General features: G+C 47.1%; 1 protein-coding gene across 6 annotated transcripts in view; it reads left to right on the top strand.

Annotated features, from left to right (window-relative positions):
- Positions 1-527: 527 nt before the first annotated feature.
- Abca3 (ATP binding cassette subfamily A member 3) overlaps positions 528-12,091 on the top strand; it is a 59,050-nt gene continuing 47,486 nt past the window's right edge. For 3 of the 6 annotated variants that reach the window (XM_041676106.1, XM_041676105.1, XM_041676101.1), the window contains exons 1-2: positions 528-944; positions 9,409-9,610. The gene's annotated coding sequence lies outside the window, so the exon portion shown is untranslated. Of the gene's footprint in view, positions 945-3,281; positions 3,321-9,408; positions 9,611-12,091 lie in introns of all 6 variants that reach the window. The other 3 variants (XM_041676104.1, XM_041676102.1, XM_041676103.1) reach the window with 3 other exon arrangements.

The following is a 12,091-nucleotide window of genomic DNA, read 5'->3' as shown; positions in this document are numbered from 1 at the left end:
GAAAGTAGCATGTTCCCTTGGTGACTGGAGTGTGATGGAGCGAGAGCCCTGGGGAGAAAGAGGAACTTGAAATAGTAAAACCCGCCGCGAGCCGGGCAGTGGTGGCGCATGCCTTTAATCCCAGCACTTGGGAGGCAGAGACAGGCGGATCTCTGTGAGTTCGAGGCCACCCTGGTCTACAAGAGCTAGTTCCAGGACAGGCTCCAAAGCCACAGAGAAACCCTGTCTCAAAAAACCAAAAAAAAAAAAAAAAACCCGCCGCGAAAGTGAACTACTTAATATTCCAGCCTCAGTTGCTTTGAAACACATTTGTGCTGAGACAAGCTTCAGGCCTCTGTCCCCTGGCACCGCACGCTCAGTCGACGAAGCAGAACCCCAGACTAACGCCCTCTGCTGGACATGGACCAGGCGGCGCCGCAACCTCAGTCGCCGGAGTGAGGCCCAAAACCCGCAGGGGCAACCCATCACGCACGCGCAGTACGGCCCCGCCCCACCCCACCCGCACTCGCGCACGCGCCTGCAGGAGGTGCGCCCTCCGTGGAGTACTGCGCAGACGCACGGTCCGGAATGTTGACCTAGGAGCGGGTGCACGCGCGCGCGACGCGGAGAGCCCTCTGTCAGAGCCGGGCAACATGTGCGGGGCTCTGCGCAGACGCTGAAGCCGGAGCTTAGGCGAGGCTAAGCCGGCCGGGAGCAAACCCCGGGCACCTGCAGGGGCGGCCCACTGCGCACGCGCGATCAGCCGCGCCCCCTAGAGGAGCTGGAGCTTCCTGGTGCGTTCTCCCACCCGCGCCGGTCTCCGGTGCTTCCTCCCTGCGGGGCGGCCTCAGCTGTCAGCGCCGGCCGCAGCCGCCCCTGCGAGGCTGGAGCGGAACCGGGAATCTAAGGGAGGGAACCTGTCGAGAGAGCCGCGCCGAGCGCCGCCACTCTGGCGCTGGGGGTCGGTGAGTGCCACTAGGACCGGTCCCCTCGCGTGCTAGCGCCGGCGTGTGAGTTTGCTCATCCTTGCCCTTGTCTCCGCTTTGCCTGCGGGCAGCCCCCAGCCCGGGGCCTCCAGGTCCCCGCCGGCTCCCGGACCGTCCGTGTGTGTTGCCGCAGGTGTCGCTTTCGCGGCGGCGGCGAGACTGGGTGTGTCCCCGCTATAGCAGGACCGCTGGGCGCGCAGGAACCTGCTCAGACAACCAGGGTCGTTTTATGCGGGCCCAGCAAATGGACAGACAGCCGCCGCCCTCCGGTGCGTTCTTGGCTACGGGGTAGCTGGCAGATGGAGTGCTCCCGGCGCACCCAGCCAGTACTGGTGCGGGATGAGATTCCTCCTGAATCAGAGTCCTTCAAGCTCCACCCTCTTTATTTTCACGAACTTCAGCGTAGGGTTCAAGGGGTGCTTCCATAGGGGTTGAAGTTGGCGAAGCCCCCAGTGTGCAGGACAAGACAGGGAAGGGGGAATCATGGGTGTGGGCTATGTTCCTGCAGCACTGTGCCTAGGGTCAGGTGTCTCAGGGCTGGTGCTCCGGACTTCAACCAGCACCTGAGGGCTAGGGTCGCCTTCGGAGCCTGGGTCCAGGGCAGGTGTTCCCTGGTGCTGCATGCTTGAGAGACCCTGCTTTCCCTGTGTGTGGCCCTTCTGGGCCTTGTCTTAGAAGGTATTTCTGTCTGTCCCCTTGTCTCCAGGCCCGGAAGGTTCTTGAATCCTGGTTTAGGGACTTAGTGTTTGCACATCAGGAGCCCTCGGGGAAATGTTCCAGAATGAGTGATGTTGGCTCCTTAGTAACAATGTGGAGGGAGACCCAGGCAGAGTTTAAGGAAATGAATTCCATCCTTGTCTCCTAAGCAGCCTTATTTCGTTCTGAAAGTTTTGGTGTTGCCGTTATTAAGCTTGAAAAGACTGAAACCATTTTAGAAAACTTGCCTCATGAGAAGTGAAGGGGGAAGGGAGAGGAAAAGTGAATAAAAATGGATGCCATGGGAATCTCCCTCATGCACATTGGTTCCAATTGAGCCCTTGCAAACAGAACATCTTCCTCTAAGATGCTGTACCCCCAATCTGAGCGAGCAGCCTTTTGGAGCATGACAAGTCGCTAGCTTTCCATATTACATTGACCAGGTAGTCTCATGGAAACTATTTGACTTAGTCTTAACTGGAAAGGCTTAATTTGGCCTTTATGGAGTCTATGGTTTCTCCTCCAGCCCTGCTTCTGGCAGTTGGCAGGAGGCTTTTTTGCTACTGAGTCTGTCTAGAGCTACATTCTAGAACTCTTAGGTATGCCTATCGCTCTTAAAATGGGCCAGGCTCCAGGCATGATTCTGAGTCACTAGGGATTGTCCCTGGTCATAGAGATCTTAGAATGGCACTGATTTACAAAAAAAACAAAAAACAAAAAAACTCTGGCAAAAAGCAGAAACAGTTTTGGACCAGTGGTAAAAAGCATTTGACAGTCCCATCTGATAGGTTGAGTTAGATCCCTACGACCCAACTGGCAGACTGGGAGAACCAACTTCTTCAAGTTGTCCTTGACCTCCATACAGACACCATAGTGCAAGCATCCCCCTGCCACAGCACAAATAATAATGTATTTTTATTAAAGGACGAGGTGGGTGGCACATGGCACATCCAGAATAGGTGCCACAGGTGTCCAGCGGGGTGGTTTCAATTAGGAGCAGGAGATCTGAACCAAGGCTGCGTGTTAGAACTGCTCAGACCAGAGCCCACAGTCTTCATGGGTGAGCCTCAGCTTCAGTGTCTGTCAGAAAACAGCCCTAGAAGATTCTGCTTTGCAACTAAGATGATGAGCTCCTGCTTTCCAGAGACAGCATTACAGAGGGCCTGACATCGGAGTAGGCCAGGAAACGGTAGGGTTTCACCAGGTGGAGCAATATGTTGGGTGAAGTGCTGAAGGCCCATTCTGGGTGTGGAGAGAAGGGCGTGGGGCCCATCCATGAATTGATGCCCATTCCCCTTGAATGGCACAAGGCCTGGAGTCAGCAGGTCGTGGTCACCTTCACAGATACCATAATGCTCTCCTTGCTGCTTTGCTTGTTACGGAAGATCCATGGTTACCTCTCTGGGGACTCCTGTTGCTTCATTACCTCGTTTCCCATGCCTAAAAAGGCAGAAAAGCTAGCTAACCGGGGAACGAAACCAAGGCTGCAGCATGGGAATCAGGCAGGAAAGCAAGCAACAGTATAAGCTTTGTGGAATTCTCTTCAGAGAACTTTCTTTAGGCCACATATTTGTCCTAAAATATACCCTGTCAGTTCTCACCAAGAGCTTCCTCTTCTAGGGAGACCACTGCCACCAGCTCTGGATAGACCAGATAATGGTGAGTGTTTGTTCCAGAAAGTACAGTCCTCTCTCTACCTGGGCCTGCAGAACGAATCACCCAGTCTCAGACTTGGCTTCCTAGAGCTCTAAGACACAGCTTTGTAGGCCATGATCACCTCATTTGCATAAGGACCACTGTGTAAGCAAATCATCCCCATACACTTTTCCTTGTGTACTGCTATATAGAAAAGAATTTGAGAGTGTCCATATATAGAGAGAGTCAAATAATAAATCCTAACAAGTGAATCCAGAATTATAGCTGAATGTGGACTTTTTAGAGAGATACAAGGTGAGGCCAGGCAGTGGTGGTGCACGCCTTTAATCCCAGCACTTGAGAGGCAGAGGCAGGTGGATCTTTGAGTTTGAGGCCAGCCTGGTCTATAGAACAAGTTCCAGGACAGCCAGGGCTACACAGAGAAATCGTGTCTCAAAAAATAAAAAAGCAAAGAGATAAAGGTAAAGTTAACATGATGAAAACATTTCCAATATAGTAACAGAACAAAAAGTATAGTATAAACATGCCTTGTACAGGAAAAGCCATGAGATCAGACTCAGATCACTGAAGTGAAACTCATGTCCTAGTGCGTGAACATGCTTGTTCTTGGTCTGTTCATTTCAGGAACCAGGTCTTGTTGAGCTTATGTGAGCATGATAAACCTTGTGTAGGCACAGATGCTGTGCTTCTGGGTCTGAGCTCATTTACCTGCCACACAAATGCTCTGGGCAGATTTGGGTTGGTGCATGTTTACAGGTAAAAGGAAAGATGCAAATTCTGGTCTTGAATATTTTGTGGTATTTACCTTTATATGTGGCACTCATACAGCAGCTGTGGCAATATCATGTGATTGTGAACTGTCTTATGCTTATCAACTTTTTATTGCTATTACAAATTCTTGAGGCAGCTTTTTTGAAAAAGACTTGCTTTGGCTCATAGTTTTAGAGGTTTCAGCCCATGATAATTGGCCATAGCCTTGCGGCCTATAGTAAGGCTGCACACCATGGTGGGGAATAACGTGGCAAATGAAAGCTGCACACATGGTTGTGTCCAGAAAGAGTTCTCACAGATGTTCCGGTGATGTAGACCTCCTGCCAGGCCCCACCTATTAAAGTTTCTGCCAATAGTATCAGGCTTGGAACTCAGCTTTTAACATATGAGCCTTCAGGGGACACACAAGATCCAAACCACGGCACATCTGTATTCAGACATTCATGCTCACTAGATTTCTATTCTTAGCATGAATTGTTTGATAGTTATGATTCTCATATCTTGTCATCTTTTCCTTGAAGGGACAGGTTTGTGTGTGGGGATTTTCTGAGGGAGAGGGTTTTTTTCAAGGAGGGTATATCCATAGGGTGTGTGTGTGTGTGTGTGTGTGCGTGTGCGTGCACAGGCCAGACATATCTTCCTCTGTTGCTCTCCACCTTATTTTTTGAGACAGGCTCTTTCATTGAACCTGGAGCACATTAATTTGGCTGGATTGGCTGCCTAGAAAGCTCCAGCAGTTTCCTGTCCCTGCACCCCCTCCTGCCCTGGCTCCCATTTCAGTGCTGGGGTTGCAGACACACATTCTCATGCCCAGCTTTTCACGTAGGTGCTGGGTCTGAACTCAGGTTCTTCTGCTTACATAACAGGCCGTTTACCCAATAACATCTCCTCAGCCTGTTTATTTCTTTTTTAAATATTTATTTTTATTTTATACGTATGAATGTTTGTATGTGCACTATATGTAGACCTGGTGCCCACAGAAGCCAGCAGCAGACATCAGACCCCCTAGAACTAGAGAACATTGCATTACAGAACATTGTGAGCTGTCCCATGGGTGCTGGGATCTGAACCTGGTCCTCTGCAAGAGCAAGCAGTACTCTTCATTGCTGAACCATCTTTCTGCCCTCCCCTCACTTAGGCAGTTTCATTCATTGTTGCACTTACTTGTTATTTAAAATTTTTAAAGGTATCTAAGATTGAAATCTCGTCAAAGACCTCCATAATTCCCCAGTAAGTCCCACGCTAACCAGTGAACCCTGGAGGTGCCTGTCGACACTTCCCGGATAACTACAAAACTTTGGAAACCTTTGGGTAGTCTCTGTTAAATGTTTATTACATTCTTTGTGTGTATGTGTGCACATATGTGTATACGTGCGGGAAGATCAAAGGACAGACAACTTATGAGAGTTGATTTCATCTTTCTTGTCTAAGGATTGGGCAGGTCACCAGGGTTAGAGCAAGAGCCTTTATATACTGTGCCATTTCTCTGGCCCTCTTTTTAAAAACCACAACCATGATACCCTTTTTTTTTAAAAAAAAAAAATGATATCTTGAAGGCTAGAGAGATAACTGAGAGGTTATGAGCACTTGCTGCTCTTTCAGAGGTCCTGAGTTCAATTCCTAGTAACCAACCACATGGTGGCTCACAACCATATGTAATGAGATCTGGTGCCCGTTTCTGGCCTACAGGCATATATGGAGGCAGAGTGCCATATAGATAATAAATTTTAAAAATGATATCTTGAAACATATACACTTTATGTCTGAGATGCTTAAATAAACTCCTGAGAGAGGCCCCACCACCACCCATGTAACGGGCTCACTATCAGGACCCACAGCCACTGCCTCACAACTGACAAAACCAGAGTCCGTCATGTATTAAATATTCATGAAGCTTTTTTCTTATTTTAGGGAATACAAGGAAATTGCTCACTACCCCTCCACTGCCATGTACTGCCTTGTTCACCCGACTAGAAAACAGCTGGTGAGCTTCACAGATGAGGGCCGTATCCTAAAAATGTGCCTCTTCTTCTCCCTTTTACTCATGATGCGGTTTCCATCTGTAGAATCCATTGCCTTTGACTTTTGCCAGTGTTTAAATAGCCTCAGAGAAAGACTGAACAGAGTCAGAGCAGACGTGAGCTATGTATGCTTTAGCTCACATACATACATGTGCCCGTCAATGCTTTCTTGGGACAGAATCCAAAGCTTTGTGTACGTTAGGCATGGTAGCACATGGTTTAATGCTGGCACTTGGAAGGCAGAAGCAGGTGGATCTCTGTGAATTTGAGGCCAGCTTGGTCTACAGACTGAGTTATAACAACCAGAATTACATACTAAACAGACCCTGTCTTTGAAAAGAATTTTTTTTTTAATTTTAAGAATTTAAGCCTTGGGGTCTGTTTTCATCTGTGTCTCCTTGTTTGCTACTGTCAGGCTCATGTTCAGTTTCAGGGTAACTCTTCCACCAATATCCTTCCATTTCTCCGGGATCCTCCAGTAATTCCTCAGGATGAAGCATCCAGAGCACCATGGTCACCTAGCCCTCCATCTGTCAACATACGTACAATTAATTCCTGTCTTCTCCAGGATTGTGTGATATTATCTCTGGTGGTCTAAATGAAAATGGCTTATAGGGAGTGGCATTATTTGAAAGGATTAGGACATGTGGCCTTAATGGAATAGGTTGGCCTTGCTGGAGGAAGTGGGTGTACTTTGAGGTTTCAGAAGCTCAAGCCAGGCCCAGTGGGTCACTATGTCTTCTACCTGCTGGTCCAGATGTGGAATTCTTGGCTTCTTCTCCAGCACCATGTCTGTGCCACCATGATGGAATGGTCTAAACCTCTGAACTGAAAACCAGCCCCAATTAAATGTGTTTTGTTATGAGTTGCCATAGTCATGGTGTCTCTTCACAGCAACAGAAACCCTAACTTACCTGCCTTAGCTTAATTTAATTTCAACAGTTAACAAGAGAGAGAAGTATTACAGACTATAAACTGTAAGAACATTATGTGTCCATTAGTAAATCCTTAGCATGTTGTACAAATACACATCACAGTAATCATTTGGCAAATGTTTGTTGAATGAATAAATGTTTTCTGCTTTGTGTGTCTTAAAAAGCCACAGAGTCTGTCAACACTCTCTATGTACACACACATACAGTCCTGGCTGACTGCTGGAAATTCTCTAGATCTGGTAATAAAATGCTTTCCTAAAAGCATCTCAAGTAGGGCAAAGCAATTCCTCAAGTTGAAGGAAGAACATGAAGTGTGGCCAGCGCTGCCCACCAGGACACCTCTGTGTCACACACCTGTGTAGCATATGAAGCACCATGGTCATCCGCTTTCTCTGAGCAACCTCAGTGGCCTATTTGTGGCGTTATTAGGGTTTCTTTCTTCTCGAGGCCCGTGACTTCATGGAGGGAGATGCACCAGTGCTGGGGACATGACAGACACATGGCGCAAAGGGTTTTCTGCTTGATACCAGGTCCCTGTTGTGATTTACTGGTTTCGAAGGCCCCTTAGCGCCCTCTCCGAAGCACTGGCCCTGCTCTACTCCATGTTTGCAGATATTTATGTGGAACAACAAAACCAGATGATAGGGTTCAGTGTAGCTGCCATGGTGGCTTAGTGGTAGAGTTCTTTTTTTTTTTTTTCCGAGACAGGGTTTCTCTGTGGGTTTGGAGCCTGTCCTGGAACTAGCTCTTGTAGACCAGGCTGGTCTCGAACTCACAGAGATCCGCCTGCCTCTGCCTCCCAAGTGCTGGGAATAAAGGCGTGCGCCACCACCGCCCGGCAGTGGTAGAGTTCTTTTTTTTTTTTAAAGATTTATTTATTAAGTATACAACATTCTGCCTCCATGTATGCCCACATATCAGAAGAGGGTGCCAGATCTCATTACAGATGGTTGTGAGCCACCATGTGGTTGCTGGGAATTGAACTCAGGACCTCTGGAAGAGCAGTCAGTGCTCTTAACCACTGAGCCATCTCTCCAGCCCAGTGGTAGAGTTCTTGCCTGGTGCGAATGAGGCACTAGTTTTACCCCTGGCACTGGCTGAGACTCTTCTAGATGCTGCTGATTAGAGGCACCATAGTGCGCATGGACTGTCACAACCCATAGTCCCTAAGCAAGAGCAATTGTGAGAAAGACCATTTTACAGGACTCCTACGATCTGCCAGCAGAGTTCTCAGAAATCAGCACTTGCTTTATACATAACCATTTGATTGTCCACTTTAATACAAACATTGAAATACTCATTGCCTTGTGCAATGTTTGATATTTTAACTGGAAGCAAACAAGCCTTTGCCAGGGTGGGGGCTGCCTTTTCTTTCTCGTTGTTTCCTCAGGATCAGGCTGAACCCCCTTCAGTGGGACCTTCTTAGAGGATTCTTGCAGGGGGTGGGGAGGCTAAAGTGACCAGCTCTTGGTGTTTGCCTTAGAGTAGCTGGCAGTCGTTTCCTCCCCTGAGGTTAGGCTCAGCTCTCAGCCATCACCACTTCTGAGTATCTTCAGTGCCACTCAAGTGTTAAGTGCGTTGAGGAACTTTAACTTCCTTCTCTTGTGTGCACTGGCTTTCGTAACCAGAAAGTGTTCCAGATTTTGTAATTCCAGGATCTCCTCCTTTAAATGCCTTTGCTCAAACAGAACATGCACAAGTGTGAATATAGCCTTCACTGAGACTTCAGATAAGGCTTAGCAAGGGCAAAGCAGTAAGCAGGGTATTGAGGGGAATGGGAACAAATTAAGGCACTAAAGAGGTGGTGGGCTGACTAATGCTGCATTCTAGGAGCAAGAGATGAAGATGTTAGAAGGATGCTCACTGTGACTAGAATATAAAAGATATATATACTTTATATATAAATATGTAACATATACACGGTGTATATCCTGTGTATAAAGGATAGAGGCATGCAGGGCCTAAGAGCTCAGATTTCGAGGCTGTCAAGACAGGCTGAGGTTCAAGTGCTGACACAGCTTACTTGCAGTTTGGTCTTGGCCAGTACTTCCTTTTGGTCTCGGTCTGTGAAGGATGATAATACTAGGAACCCTGACCACATTAGGAGGCCATCAGCATAAAGTGCCAGGCACAGCTGTGGATATGTGTGTAAATCTGCATCTCTCCGTTATCCAGCTGGTCTGTTTTAGCACTGTCCTGTTTGGTGTGTCCGGTGAGTGTCAGGCAAGTGCTAGCCACTGATCTGTGCTCCCTAGTCCCTGATAAACATCCTCAGAACACATTTTGCTCTCTTACTTTCTAACTTGGTAGCTGTTTTGTGGTTGTTTTTCAAATTAAACTTAAACATCCTTCATCTACCCAAAGGTGCCAGAGAGTCATGCCTGTGAGCCCCAGGTTCCTCCAGATGTCCCTCGAGATCTCATCATTCCTGCTCCCTAGGGCTACTGCTTCTCTCTGGGGACCCACTGGCTCCACCCCAGAGTTGTGTGTGTAGCACTGCTGCCGCCAGGCCACTTCACCTGTAACCTTGGAGCAACACCTTCAGCCAGCCTTGCCTGGGACTAAGGTCAGTTTCTAGTGCTGCCTCTGCAGTTTGCCTAGGTGTCTAAACTGTGTGGCCTTTGCTGCTCTGGGCCTGAAAGGAGTGGGAATAAGCAAGAGAGTGTTATATATTCTTGAACAATAGCCAAAAAATAAAACTTTATTGTTATTGTTGTTGTTTTTTGTTTTTGTTTTTCAAGACAGGGTTTCTCTAGCTTTGGAGCCTGCCCTGGAACTAGCTCTTGTAGACCAAGCTGGCCTCGAACTCACAGAGATCTGCCCGCCTCTGCCTCCTGAGTGCTAGGATTAATGGTGTGCGCCTCCACCGCCCGGCTAACCATCTACTTCTTTAACCAGAAGATCATTTTATTTCCTTTTTGAAACGAGGTCGGATGTAGCTCATGCTGGCCTTGTACTTACTGTCTGGTGGAGGAGATTGAATTTGAGCTTTTGATCATACAGGCTTTTGCCATCACGCTGAGTTTATACAGGGCGTGGGATTAAGCCCATAGTGAGCTCCAAAACCTTTCTGAACTGTGACCTTTCCATATTCTTCTCTGGTGGAGGGAGAAAGTTCATCTAGGTTAAGCCAGCTGCTGGTCTGGATTAGCTTTGACCAGAGCCATCTGTTCTCCCTTCCAGATGGACTGTTATGAAAACCTTTCATAAACACAAATCTGGGGTGGTGAAATTCTCAGCGGGGAAAGGCGCTGCTGTTAAACACTGTGGCCTGAGTTTGATCTCTAGAGCTGGCATAAAAGGAAAGAATTGTTCCCCTAAGTTGTCTTCTGACCTACACCCACAAACAACACACACACACACAGGATAAATAACTAAAAATGTGTTAACGTTAAAAATTAAAAAGTCACCGCGGGCCTTAACGAATGTCATTAAATTGCTGCTCCTTTATCAGTCATCATAACTGTTTTTAAGACATTGTTGATAGGAGGTTTTACTTGCTGTTGTTTAGGTTTTGATGGTTGGTGGTTATAGGTTTTTTTTGTCATTAAAAGTCACATTTTTAAAGTGGGTATGGTAGCTCATGTCTCAGTCAGGAGACTGATACCACTATTCTGAGGCCAACCTTAGCTAACTGCAGGACTCTGTCTCGAAAACAATTCCATTTTAAATTAATTTGTGAAATTTCTATACTACCTTTAATGCATGAATTTTGAATTTATGTTTTAAGGCAAGATATTTAGTGCCATTTAATATCTGTTTTAAAAAGGTAAGATTTTTAGGTGTTTTGTTTTTTTTTTTTTTTTTTTGGTTTTTTGAGACAGGGTTTCTCTGTGGCTTTTTTTTTTTTATTTAAATTTATTTATTTATTAAGGATTTCTGCCTCGTCCCCGCAACCGCTTCCCATTTCCCTCCCCCTCCCCCGATCAAGTCCCCCTCCCTCATCTGCTCGAAGAGCAATCAGGGTTCCCTGACCTGTGGGAAGCCCAAGGACTGCCCACCTCTATCCAGGTCTCGTACGGTGAGCATCCAAACTGCCTAGGCTCCCACAAAACCAGTACGTGCAGTAGGATCCAAAACCCACTGCAATTGTTCTTGAATTCTCAGTATTCCTCATTGTCCGCTATGTTCAGCTAGTCCGGATTTATCCCATGCTTTTTCAGTCCTAGGCCAGCTGGCCTTGGTGAGATCCCAATAGAACATCCCCATTGTCTCAGTGTGTGGGTGCACCCCTCGTGGTCCTGAGTTCCTTGCTCGTGCTCCCTCTCCTTCTGAGCTCGTGCTCCCTCTCTGTGAGGCGGAACTCACAGAGATCCGCCTGTCTCTGCCTCCCAAGTGCTGGGATTAAAGGCGTGTGCCACCATCGCCCGGCCAGATTTTTAGTTTTTAAAATAAAGGTTTTTTTTTTTAGATTTCCCTCTCTTTTTTAAATTATGTGTGTGTGTATCTGTGAGGGTATGTGCACTAGAGTACCGGTGCCCACAGAGGCCCCGGGTACTGAATCCCTGTACTGGAGTCCAGAGTACATGCTGGGGATCGAATTTGACCTCTCCAAGAGCAGCATGCAGTCTTAGCCTCCAAGCCATCTCTCCAGCCCTGGAAAGATCTTTATGGAAATATTTTAACTGTAAAAGTAAAAATAAGGATTTTTTTTTCTTGGTTTTAGTTTTGGGGGGTTTGTTTGTTTTGAGACAGGGTTTCTCTGTGTAACCTTGGCTGTTCTGGAACTCATAGAGATCCACCTGCCTCTGCCTCCTGAGTTCTGGGATTAAAGGTGTGTGCCACCACTGTCCAGCTAGGGTTTCTTTAAAACAAACAAAAAACCTCTTTATCCCATATAGTTTATAGTCTGCAGCTATTCATTTTAGAAGCATGTTAGCTTTTGATCATTAATGAGTGACTCATGAATTATCAATATACCCTGTTTTGCCCTCATCTGACTAAGAGTTGGTGTTTGGTTAGTATTAGCCATGCCCATGAGCTCATTAACTGAACTAAAGTCCCCACTGTGAGTCACCAAGGCTTTTCCCCACTTGGAGACTTGAGC

The sequence above is a fragment of the Microtus oregoni genome, unplaced genomic scaffold (assembly GCF_018167655.1).
Source record: "Microtus oregoni isolate MIOR12 unplaced genomic scaffold, Mior012 000027F_ref0000203, whole genome shotgun sequence".
In the NCBI taxonomy this organism is placed as follows: domain Eukaryota; kingdom Metazoa; phylum Chordata; class Mammalia; order Rodentia; family Cricetidae; genus Microtus; species Microtus oregoni.
The sequence above is the reverse complement of the archived record's forward strand: the minus strand, read 5'-3'. Positions and strand labels throughout refer to the sequence as shown.